General features: G+C 47.0%; 1 protein-coding gene across 5 annotated transcripts in view; it reads left to right on the top strand.

The window, feature by feature from the left end:
- The first annotated feature begins 1796 nt into the window (after positions 1–1796).
- GRB10 (growth factor receptor bound protein 10) overlaps positions 1797–11881 on the top strand; it is a 144941-nt gene continuing 134856 nt past the window's right edge. For 2 of the 5 annotated variants that reach the window (XR_007906530.1, XM_051799018.1), the window contains exon 1: positions 1816–2294. The gene's annotated coding sequence lies outside the window, so the exon portion shown is untranslated. Of the gene's footprint in view, positions 2295–11881 lie in introns of all 5 variants that reach the window. The other 3 variants (XM_051799016.1, XM_051799019.1, XM_051799017.1) reach the window with 3 other exon arrangements.

Genomic DNA, 11881 nt, shown 5'->3' with positions numbered 1-11881 from the left:
GGGGGTGGAGTCCCCATCACTGGAGGCTTTCAAGATGCGATTGGACAGTGTGACAGACAATGTCATCGTGGCTCTTTTCCCATGAAAAGTTGGACCAGGTTGGACCAGATCTCTGGAGTTCCTTCCCAACCTGGGCAGGTTGACCTAAATGTGCAGAAAGCTTCTCATGTGAGCATGTGGGGCTGTGCTGCCAGCCATGCTGGTCCTTCCACCTGGGATCTGGCAGGTAGTAGGTGCCTCCTCTGGAGTAATCTCAGACAGAAATCTGATACCGCCTGCATTCACCTTTCCACTAGATAGTAACCTGGATAGGAGACAGCTTCTCTCTTGGTGAGGAACCAGCACTCCAAGGCTGGACCCACAAAATGTATGATCAGGGTGATCATGCATGATCATGCCCTCACAGAAAGTCAGGGCAGACCAGCCTGGCAGTGGGAAGAGAGGGTTGAGAGGGGGGCTGAGAGGAGACAGCACGCGGAGCAAGCTCTCAATAGTCCAGGCCAGGCCAGGCTAGGCAGTAGTGGTGCTGACAGGCTGAAGAGCAATGCTCAGCACTGCATCAAGTGAAGATGGCTGAGGGAAATGCAGTCCCCAGGAGAGGTCAGGGGACTGGTGGCATGAGGAGGATGAGCACTGAGCAGGCAGGAGAATGGCACGTGCGTCCAAGAGGCTGAGGTGACACACACAAGGAAACTGGAGAGATTATTTGAGGAGTTGAACAGGGAGAGCGAGTGGTGAGAGCAGAGCAAGACCAGAGCAGGGCTGGAAACACGGGGACCGGGAGGGCAGGCTGATAAGAAAAGCATTCCTTTAAATTCAGTAAAGAAGAGCCACAGAGGAAGAAACAGCAAGAGCAAAGAAGGTATCATGTTACATTTCAAAATATATTCAGCTCGGGCACTCAGCCACAATGCTCCCATTAGTGTACATGCATCTGTCTTAGGAAGAAAAGCCCATAGATTTCTCCCACTTCTCCTTAGGCTCGATTTCCTTTTATAGGGTTGACCACTTTCTTATGAGAGGTGTTTTTGCGTCTGGTGGAGAGAATATTCCTCTCCTCTCAGAGCGTGACGGCTCATGTTAGAAGTCTATACGCTTTAAAACAGCAGCTCTTCGGGAAGCGAGCAGCTTCGCTTCTCTTGAAAGAGCTTTACCACAGTCCGAGTTGCACGCTACTTGCAAAATGGGATGGCTTGGAGTTACCAGGGTGAAATACCAAAAGTCCCAGTACACAGAAGTTCGCAGCAGCAGTCTGTAGGAGTGCTGGTAGCAGCCTGAGGATCCAGGGCGCTTTGCGGTGCAGAGAAGCTCCGAGCAGCCCCCCGTACTGTTGGCACACGCCGGGCGCCTGCTCCACGCTGTCTGGAAGGGGAGCTGGGGCACCTTCCCTGCGCAGTTTTTTTGGGAAAAATGTAAGAACGGGGCCGGTAAGGTTAAAGAAAAAGTCCACGCACAAATGCCTTGCATTTGCAGATGCTCTGTCAGTTTTATTTTAAAGAAAATCAGCCCTTCCCAACAAAAGCACGAGCCGATGCTACCTGCGGGTGAGCTTTTGTTGGAGGGCAGGAGACCCGCCATGGTCCCGCGACCTGCCGCCCCCAGCCCCGTTCGCACCGGAACGGCGGAGAGTGGCGATGGGGGGGGGGACGCCATCCCCGCACCGCCCGCCGGTGCCGCCGGCGCTCCCGGCCTCCCGCCCGCGGCGGGGCACGGGTCGGGGCTGCGGCTGCGTGCGGCGGGGGCGGGAGCGGGGCGGGAGCAGGGCGGGAATGGGGCGGGAGCGGGGCGGAGCGGCACCGGGAGTCAGCTGGGCGCGAGGCGAGAGCGCGGCGGTGGCGGGGCGTCGTTAGCACCGGGATCGGCGGCGGCAGCGGGCAGGCAGAAGTTTTCTCCGCAGACCTCTTCCCGCAGTCCAGGGACGCCTTGCGGAGGCGCGAACGTCCGCGTCCGCTTTGGGTGTGTTTTGCTTTTTTTTTTTTTCCCTTTTTTTTTTTTTCCTCTCCCGATTTGTTTAATTGCAATTCTTTTTTGTTTTATTTTTAATTTTTTTTTTCTAAAATTGTAATTTTTTTGTCTTTTGTTACTGTTGTTCTTGAGGCGCGTGGCTCCTAGAGCTTGCCCTCCCCCGCCCGTGTCCCACTCCACCCCGCCGCTCGGAGGATCCCCCCTCCCCGCCCGCGCTCCCGTCCCCGCCGGCTCACACGACCCTTCCTTCCCCTGACCCTCCGCGCCCGCCCCGGGCTCGGCGGGTGCGCGGCGCCCGGCGGGGTCGGTGCCGGCCGCCCGCCCAGCAGGTAAGGGGCCGGGGGGCGGTGCGGGGCGCGCAGGGGGCCAGCGGCTGCCCCTGTGTAGCCGCAGCAGGGGATGGGGGGGGGGGGGGTCGGGCCGGGGTGGGTGAGGGCTCGCCGGCTCCTCGGTGGCGGAGGCCGGTGGGAGGAGGAGGAGGAGAGCAAACTTCCTTTTCCTGGGGCCGCCGGCGAGCCGCCCCCCCCCCTCCCCGTGCTCTCGGGGAGCGCCCCCGGCGCACTACCCGCCGTCCCCGGGCCCGGACGGGGGATGGCCGGCTGCCGCGGGGCTCGGGGGAGCGGCCCTTTCCCTCGGGTTGGGGCTTCTTTGCCGCGTTTTGTTTGCTCGCCTGCTGCGCGCCTCGCCCCGGCGGTGCCGGGAGCCGGGCTGTTCCGTCGCCCCGCACTGGAGGAGAGTGAGGTCCTGCCCCGCCAACTGTTGGCGGTGCTGCTGCCGCCACCGAAAGTCCCCGGTGTTTCCCCCGCTCCGTTCGGGGTTTGCGGGAGTGCTGGCGGATGGGCAGTTCGCAGAAATGCCATCCCGGAGTGCTGCCACCTCACTGCTCATCCGCGGCGGGGATGTGCGACCGCTCCGGGCGGCCGTGTGCCTGCGGGAGAGCGGCCCTGCCCGCCGCGGAACCCCGGCCCTGCCCAGAGCCCCGCGCTAGCCCGGGAGCCCCGCAACAGCGGGGAGTGCGGGGCTGCTCCTGCCCCAGCTCCCCGCCGGGAAGAGCCGTGCACGCATGGCTCTCTCATTGTATAACTGTGGTACTGCAAGCTGGGGCTGAAACTGTGGCATCGTTATAAGAACAGTTTGCAGTTAATTGGTTTGGCAGATGAACTCCTGCTCAATCCTCTTGCCCGCTTCTGTTGCTTAAGTGCCAGGGCCCCCTCCCACCCTTTCCCCCCTTTTCCCCCGCTTTCCTTTGAAGCGTCGCATAACTCTGTATTGCCAGCAGGATGGAAAGTGCTGATTCAGCAGCCAGGAGCCCCACTCCATCTGAAGTGGTGGTCTGCCTGAAATGTTCCCATTTGTTGAAATGGGAACATGTGTTGCTGGTATGTCAAAGCAGCATTGATCAGGTTTTCTAAAACAGACCCGAAGAATGTGGTTTGCTTTTCCCTTCGGTAAAGCAGAATGAATTTGGGTTTGGGGGAAAGCAAGAGCAAGCAGGATAGGAGGGATGTGGGTATCTACCACCTCAAGGTACGCTTCTAAGGGACAGTTGAAATTATTCTGCCTCATAAAGGTTGCAAGGATACATTAACAGTCCAACTCAATCTATTCCTGCATTTAGAGACTAGTAGTTGTGCTTAAAGCTCTAGAAAAGGTATGGAGAAGGGCAACAAGGCTAATCCTAGATTTAAAAGGAGTGAGTTATGAGGACAGGTTAAAAAAACCCACCATAAATGCATGGAGACTAGAGAACTCACACGGAAAAAGGAAGTATGCTTGAAACTTTAAACAGGAGCTTTGCCTGTGCTTCATGATCATTTTGGAACTGAAGCAGGGTGCAGAAGGTAAGCAGGATGCACTTGCCGTTTCTGTGTTAGTCTTCCTTCAGGGCTTAACCTCTCAGTGCAGCATAAGAAGGAGAGCTGTACCGGAGCTGTATTCCTCTGGCTATCTTTGTACAGGTGTATGTTAATATCAAGGCTACTTGGTTTTTTTTTCCTCCAAAACCAAACTCTTTAAAATTCAGCACAATATAGAGCAAACAGCAAAGCCTGAAGAGTACTGTTTGGTAGCCTTACTGCAAACAGTAAACTGACAGAGCAGCAGACCCTGACGCTTGCCTCCAGTGATCATTTTACCATGTTATAGTCTGATTTATTTTCTTCACTTGGACTTTATTTGTTCTTAAAGTAGGTCTTGTTTGCCCTGGCTACATATTAAAGATCTTGTGGTACTTTCATGGTTTTCCTTGGTTTTGTTAATCAAACTGTCCCCTCCCTGAGCGCTGTGTGAATTGGCTTTCATCCTCAGATACAGCCACACCTGGATTTCAGTAGCATATTCCTGTGTTTTTATTAGGTAGTCCAAAAGCACTGCCTAAATGCAAAATGGATCTCTGCATTTCAGTTCTGCTAAAGTGTATACTATGCACTCTGTGAATAAATCAAATTTTTGCAACCCTCTGTCTTGTGAGCACTTAAATGACTCCAGCAAGAATTGTCACAAAGGTTTTTTAGAAGTTTTTGGTCATGTTCTCATCTGTGCTTGGGGTGTAAATGGGCAAAAAAGTATCTGGATCTTTCTGGCGAAGGTATCCTTCCAAGGCAGGGAGTTCCCAGCTGGCAGAGGAGAGGCATAGCTGGGTCATGCGCTGCTTCTGCCAGCAGTACGGGAGTGTTGCACTGGGAATCTGTTTTCTGACAGCCCCGAACGAACAGATGTCCATCTAGACTGTGAGGCACCATCAGCTTCCCTGGGCGTGCATAGCGGTGGCAGCAGGCAAGCTGAGGGGCTCCTGGGTAGTGTCACACTAGGTGGGACCACGTTGTTACTCCTCTCCTCCCTTTTGCCATGCCTCTCTGTATCTGGTTGTAGAGGTGATCGTGCTAAATGAGGCTAGATTTCTAGATAAAACTTTTTCTTAGACCAGTTGAGCCCTGTCTCAGGAAGTGTGTATCTGTGTGTGGGAAATGCACTTAGGTGCTTATTCAGACCACTGAAATCAGGAGTGGGGGAGTAGATGAAGGGGTTACCTTTTGATGTCCAGTGGTAGACATTTTTAGGATGCACTTAAGTATTTGCTCGAGTAAAAATTTCACTGGTTGCAGCAAACACTGTGGTGCAAAACCCTTGCTATTTTCTACTGGCCTTTTTACTCTAAACCTCTGGGTGAACTTTATTAATGGGGTCAAGAGAAAAGCTTTTCTTCACTTTAGGCCAACATTTCTGTCCAAACTAAGACTAAGGAAGCCTACTTTTCTTTGGATTTATCTCAATTACGAGAGTACTGATGCCAGTTCACAGTGTAGCGTTTCTTACATTTGCCCACCTGGCCCAGTGTTTTCACAAACAAGGAAGATAACTCTTGAGACCTCTGCCTCTGTCAAGCTTGCATGCAGCTTGCCAACTGGCTTGGCTACAGCGTGATTGCGTAAGCCTCCTGTATGAAAGCAGGCTAAGAAGTTTGGATTGTTTTTCTTGGAAACTGGACCTGCTCCTGGCCATGTCCAAAATATACCAGTTGTGACTCTTCACCCAGGGAAATCTAGGAATGGTGATCCTTTACCAAAAAGTTGAAACCCCCAGTCTTTTTAAGAATTGCAAGTAATGAGGTTGCCAAGGTGTCCTTTTATTAGCATTGAACTTTATTTACAGGTTTGCTAACCTTGCACTGCCTGCTGGTCAGGAGAGCACTTTTCAGTCTAAACTTGGATGTGGCAAAGTAGTCTTGTTTCCTACCACTTTTTCTCCCAAACCAGTGGTTGTTGTGAAACATAATATTATGAAGTAAACAGATGTCACCTCACTGACTTCTCTTTATACATGTTGAGCTGTGTGCTTCTGAACTAGTCCTGTGCCAGGTCTTTCTTAGTCTCATGCCATCTGTTGAATTGGATGATCTTTTTGGACAGCATTTCCCACTTAAACTCAGTATACTCCTCTGTTGCATTGTGGATGTGGAGAGTAACGTCCTAGGAAGCCAGATTCCACTATGAGTGCAGCATTAAAGAAAACTGTTGATCAGTATGAGGCATACTGTCTGCAAACAGACTGTTAATCTCTTCAGTGATTAAACAACCAGAATAGCCTGACTATAAGATTTGGTTGGATATATTCTACAGTCCCTTTGCTTATATGCTTTATTCCTGTGGATACTGTCTCTTCAGTGGGTACCTGATATAAGAGAGACATATAGGCACTACATTTTTCATACAGGTACATTTTCATCTGAAAGTGGTGGGGTTTGTGGTTTCTAGCAGCTTTTGGACTTAAAATGTGCATAAGAACCCTGAATATTGAAGGATTCAAGAAGTGAGTCATCATCAGTGACAGGTTATCCTGAAACTGTTTAAAGAGATCTTCATATTCACACTAATGTGCACCCATTGCCTGAGAACTTAGCTCCCTCTTTGCTTTCCTAGGGTCTTCCATAACTGGCAGAGGGATCAGTTCATGCAGAGCAGATGGGCGTGGTTGTCAAGACTGAAGGCGAGTTCATGCCCTACTTTAGAGTAGTGTCCTTGTGAACAGTTCTGTCTTTCCTGGTCTCTATATCAGAAAAGACCAGGGGTTTCTGTTTAATGGTGAGGAGTCAGTCATGGAACCATGAGGTTTTGAGCACTGGGCGAATCATCTTCCATTAGGAGGTGGTGGCAGCTATATGGCTGCTTGGATTTTTACTTGGCAAACACCCTTTGTAGGCAAAGACCAGAGACTCAGGTGTGGATTGAACAAAAATATAGTCAGGATGAATAATGTGGGTTCTTCAAAGCCCAACACTAATGCTTATCTACAAGTCAAGAGAGCTTTTAATGAAACTTGCTAATTGCATCCCAATTAGTTAACCCATGGGGAATGCTGATTACGACTCCTGAATGGCTACAGCAAAAGCTGTCTGTCATGAAGATCGGTTGTTTTCAAGTGGATGATCTCTTTAGCAGAGTAGGAGATTTCCAGTAGCATGGATAATACAGCATGTAACTACTATTATAAATTAGTGTGAGGGATCTTTTTCTTGCTGAAGCCTTTCAGAACCCTTTGGTAGGTCATTGTATCCCTGGGTATCAACTTTGGAGAGAGTAAAGCAGAGAGAAAAATGCGTAGTTCTCTGATGTGTAATACGAAGTAAAATTACAGGTTGTACCAAACTTGTAGATTGCTAGGCTAAAACTTGCATAATCTAGGCATATGGCATGAAAGTCTACCTTGTTGATACTGAGAGAAGTGAAATGTCTCTTTTGAAGCTCTTTGCAGCTTTGAAGACTGCTGTCTTTGAGATTATGTTTGTTCAGGTATGATGGGATAAGGCTTCTTTGCTAGAATAATTTGACCTCTTCTTGGAGAAAGGATCAGCAGAGAGAAATTCTCCCTTTACCACATGAAGATGGGACAGACTCTATTTATTCTTCCCTGAAGTGAGAACTGGGGAGGGGGTGAGGGGAGTTGCAAGTCTTAATTATATGTGCAGTATGTTTCTGAAAAGAGCTTTGGCCTTATGGTGATAGTCATGATCCTTGGATACAGAGGTGATAAGTGCCCTAGATGAACTTACTGGGAACACCATGACCATCTCTGCATTCTCTTCTTGTGGGCCAGAAGCTGTAGAGCATCTGAGAAAGAAACAGTATCCTATTTCTGTTGTATTCTTTTGTTGGACTCCAGGAGAAGACTGCAAGAGGTTTTTCCATTATCTTACCCTCCTGCTGTTGGGCTGTCATCCTTAGGCCAACAGCAACAAGTTGAGCAGCCATGTTGATCTTAATGTGCAACAGTTTCATTAATGATTACGATGTTAACCATTGTAATCATTACTGTTTCAACTGAGCAACAGTTCTGTTGCTCTAGCCATGATATTCAAACAATGTATTTCTTAGTGAGTCTGTTTCAACTTTTTTGGAAGCCAAACCCAAGGAGCATGGGGAAATTCCAAAAAAAGACAGTTTTGCATAGACAGGGCATGATGAATGGGGTGATTGTAAACACATGTTTGGTTAAACCACTAGCAAACCAGCCTCTGATTCTTCCCAGCCTCCATCAATGCCAGCTTCTACTAGCTCACAACAGGACAAAAATAGGAAATTACTTTCCTGGCAGGCAAACCATAGAGGAAATGCCATGCCATCCTGTTGGAATAAACCTATAGCCCAGTGGGAAGGAGCTCTCCTGCTGAGCAGCAGTGGGGATTTCTACATTTGTTCACACAGTAAACTTCGGAGTGTGGTGGTCCTTGTGCTCTCTTCACACTTACTGCTGCAGAATTTGTGGCAACAGAGAAATCGGAGGAACTGAGCCATCTGCATTCAAGCTGAGCCTGTGGCTGCTGAGGGCTGCAGATAAGTAAGGGTGGATAATACTTCATGAGACCAGTGTCATTCTTTCATTATGCATCCCTGGTGAGAAAATCAATAAGGAGGGAGAATCTCTAAGTCTGTAGATTCTTTTCATGATGGAGATTAGCACTTGATGAACACTTAGAAGCTTCTTTCAATGGCCAGGGTCTAAATTCTGCCTTTCTGACGGCTTGATCAAGTGGCTGCAGCTCATATTGTTGGTTTGTAATATAGAGTAAGTTTTCAGAAGTTATTTTTTTCCTTTGATTAACTTTATTTCTAGGTCATCTTCAGGTGCAATTTAAGTTTTGAAACCATGAGGAAAGGAATCTGTAAAATATCACCCAAATCTTTCACAAATGAACTGTGGTTCTGTAATTCTGATTTGACACTTAAACATATTTTTGATCAGGAAGTTGCAACTGGACTCTGTGTCTATGCATGATTCATATGTTTGTAAAGTGCTTTAGATGTCAAAACTAACTGGCAGCAAGGATTTGGATCATTTTCCAGAGAAAAATCTGCTAGAAGAATTTTCCCAGATAATTGATTTTAATGGAGGATGATAGCACAACATAGTTGTATAATAGCAAGTATTAGAGCAGAAGTTTTCAAATCTGAAATAAAAATAGGGAAGGGATTTTTTTCTTTTTTTTCCTCCCCCCTTTCTTCTCTCCTTCTTTTCCATGATGTTCATCTCTGCCAAACTACTAGGTATGGATTCAGATAGGAGAATGTTTTCTCTCCTTAAATGGGAATTGAGAGAGGGGGTGAGAAGGACTGGGGGAAGGTAAAATCTGTGGGTTGGTCTTGCTTAGTGTACTGTTAAAGCTCTGAGCATCCTTGGAAAGGAACGAGGAGCTTTTATTATATCAAAGCACAAGTGTGGAATTAAACTTCAAGGAGCTGGAAAAGCTAAAAATTCAGAAGGCTTTGCCACAAGACAAAAATATCACAAGCTTTCTTAAAAGGCCTGCTTTCCCTTCTGGCTCAAATGTATTGAAGTCCATTTATGAGATGTTAAGGGAGAAATATGTATTGCAAGGCCATTGATTCTTCCTGAATTAATGTCTTGTGGATGATCACTCTTCATTCTAATAGCTGATTGTGCTGACATCATCCAAGATGTCAGGGGATTATGTCAGAATTCAAGCCTTGATACTGTGCAGAGCAATGGCTCAAGTGCTGTCAGATGCTTTCTTGGTGGGTCAGTTTGCTTTTCTTTTTCCTGTCCAGCTCTAACTATGATGTTCCAGTTACTGTACATAGTCACAGCAAGAGATGTAGTAAACAATTTCCAAGAGAAACATATGTGTGCAGCATAATTGTGAGGACAAAGTACTGCTTGCTTCTAAATCTTAGGCTAGAAGGAGATTTGCCACCAGCATCTACGCTCTAGATGGAGAATGCATGCATTTTAAACAGTTCATGAAAAAGCTCACAAGCTATAACATTGTCATCTCCTGTTTTGTTACGAAATATTTAATTCCAGGAAATCTGAAGTCCGGACAGTTGAGGCCAAAAGTGGTTTTGGTGGTAGTGTTTTTTTCCTGATCAGTTGGTTGGTTCATTGTTGGGGTTTTGTTTGTTTTGTTGGGTTTTTTTCCCCTCCTCCCTGGCTATTGCACACCTAGCTTTAGTTTTTAAATGATGATTATAACGAAGGCCCTTGTGATTTAACCTGTCAGGCAGCTAAACACCACACAGTTCACTCGCTTCCCCCAGTGGAATGGGGAAGAGAATTGGAAAGAAGGTAAAACTCCTGGGTTGAGATACACAGTGCAATAGGACAGAAAAGGAAGGTAAAATAATAATAACTAAAAAAGACTACAAACAAGTGATGAACAATGTAGAGGCTCACCACCTGCTGACTGATGCCCAGCCAGTCCCAAGCAGGAGCCACTGCCCCCCAGCCAAATCTCCCCAGTTTTTTGTTCAGCATGACACCATATAGTAAGGAATATCCCTTTGGCCAGTTTGGGTTGGCTGTCCTGGCTGTGTCCCCTCCCAGCCTCTCATGCACCCCCAGCCTCCTTGCTGGTGGGGTGAGAAACTGAAGAGTCCTTGACTTGATGTGGGCACTCCTCAGGAACAACCAAAACACCGGTGTGTTATTAACATAGTTCTCATCCTAAATCCAAAACATGGAAGTGTACCAGCTACTAGAAAGAAAATTAACTGTATCACAGCTGACACCAGGACAGCCCTGTGAGGGGAAAGCAATCAAAATAGCCCATTATAATGCTCTAGGAATGATCGGGATAGAATGTCACAGATTATACCCAATTTTCATAAACTGAAGCTTTTGATATCCTTTACTGGTAGGCTGTTATAACATTACACATAGTCACCACATTTAACATTTGAAAGGTTTTAGAAGAAGCATTGGGTTTATTTTCTAAAAGGCTACATGAGAATTGAGCAAGGAGACTATGAGATTAGTTGTAGGAGTGGAGAGCAAATGCTATTTGGGTTACTGACGTCTCTGGTGTGTACTCAGACTTGTTTTGTGTTTGGCATGCATTATTTTTTCTAGATCTGATGCCAAAAAAGGTCAGGAAGAATCTCTGTGGAGTTCCTTGCTAGCAAAGGAGTATTACACTGTTAACAAATGAAAAGTCAGAGAAGCATTGCAAAGGCTGTTGCGGATGATGCTGTGCACGACAGGATGAGTTTAGGTGTGTGATAACACTTGCAACACCTAGTTGAGTTGTTGTTGGAGGATAACTTCCTCCCCAGTGTCCTTTGGAAAATAGTACTGATACAGCCTCCAGTAGGAGAAGAGCATTGCAAGATGTCTTGCTAGTCTTATTCTTAGCTAATTTTGGTAAATGTATAATTTGTCCTGGTTTACTCGGAAATGGTTAAACTCTTCTTCCCAGGGTGCAGGTTCTCACGGTGTTTGGAAAATGGACAATTTTGAAAACTTGAATGAAGGAATCCTGTGCTGTAACAGCCTGACTTTGTTTTGCTTGTATTCATCTCTGAGAAGTTCTTGGGTCCTTCATGTCCAACAGTCCAGCTCTTGTTTACAAGGTTTATTTTACAGGGGTCTCATTTAAAATGCACGTTAACTAAGGTGACATGTCTATAGGTGATGTGAAATTGCCTTCCAGGTCAATTTGGCAATGCTCAATAGAGTTTCAGGGAGACAGTGTGTGTGCAGCCATCAGAGATGCAAGTCACTTTTTCCTCTTTGAGTGTTGAAATGCTAATTTTTTTTTAATTTTTTTTTTAAATGAAAAATCTACAGTGTGAAGAGGTGAAGAAACTTTTCCCCTGGGAGAGCGGCAGGTCATCATTTCTCAAGGGATGTGGGTCATGCTAAAAACTCACTGCTGCCAAAAGATGATGTTGTTTTTGTTAGAGCATTTGAGTCTCTTACCTCAGGCCAGCTTGGTTGATCACTACCTATGTGCATGCCTAACTCCATAACTAGGTAGGAAAGCTGTCACACATACTTGTCTTTTCTGGGATTGGTTTTCTTTTAGGTTAAAGGATGGAATCAGTTCTTGGAAGCATGCGGTGAGGCAGATGAGGTGAGGTGCCCTTACAGAGAAAGGAAGAAAAAGAAATGGGAAAGAGAAGAA

This window comes from Manacus candei, unplaced genomic scaffold (assembly GCF_025592945.1).
Source record: "Manacus candei isolate 608988 ecotype Guabito, Panama unplaced genomic scaffold, ASM2559294v1 h1tg000049l, whole genome shotgun sequence".
Lineage (NCBI taxonomy): Eukaryota > Metazoa > Chordata > Aves > Passeriformes > Pipridae > Manacus > Manacus candei.
This window is presented reverse-complemented; position numbering and strand designations above follow the sequence as displayed.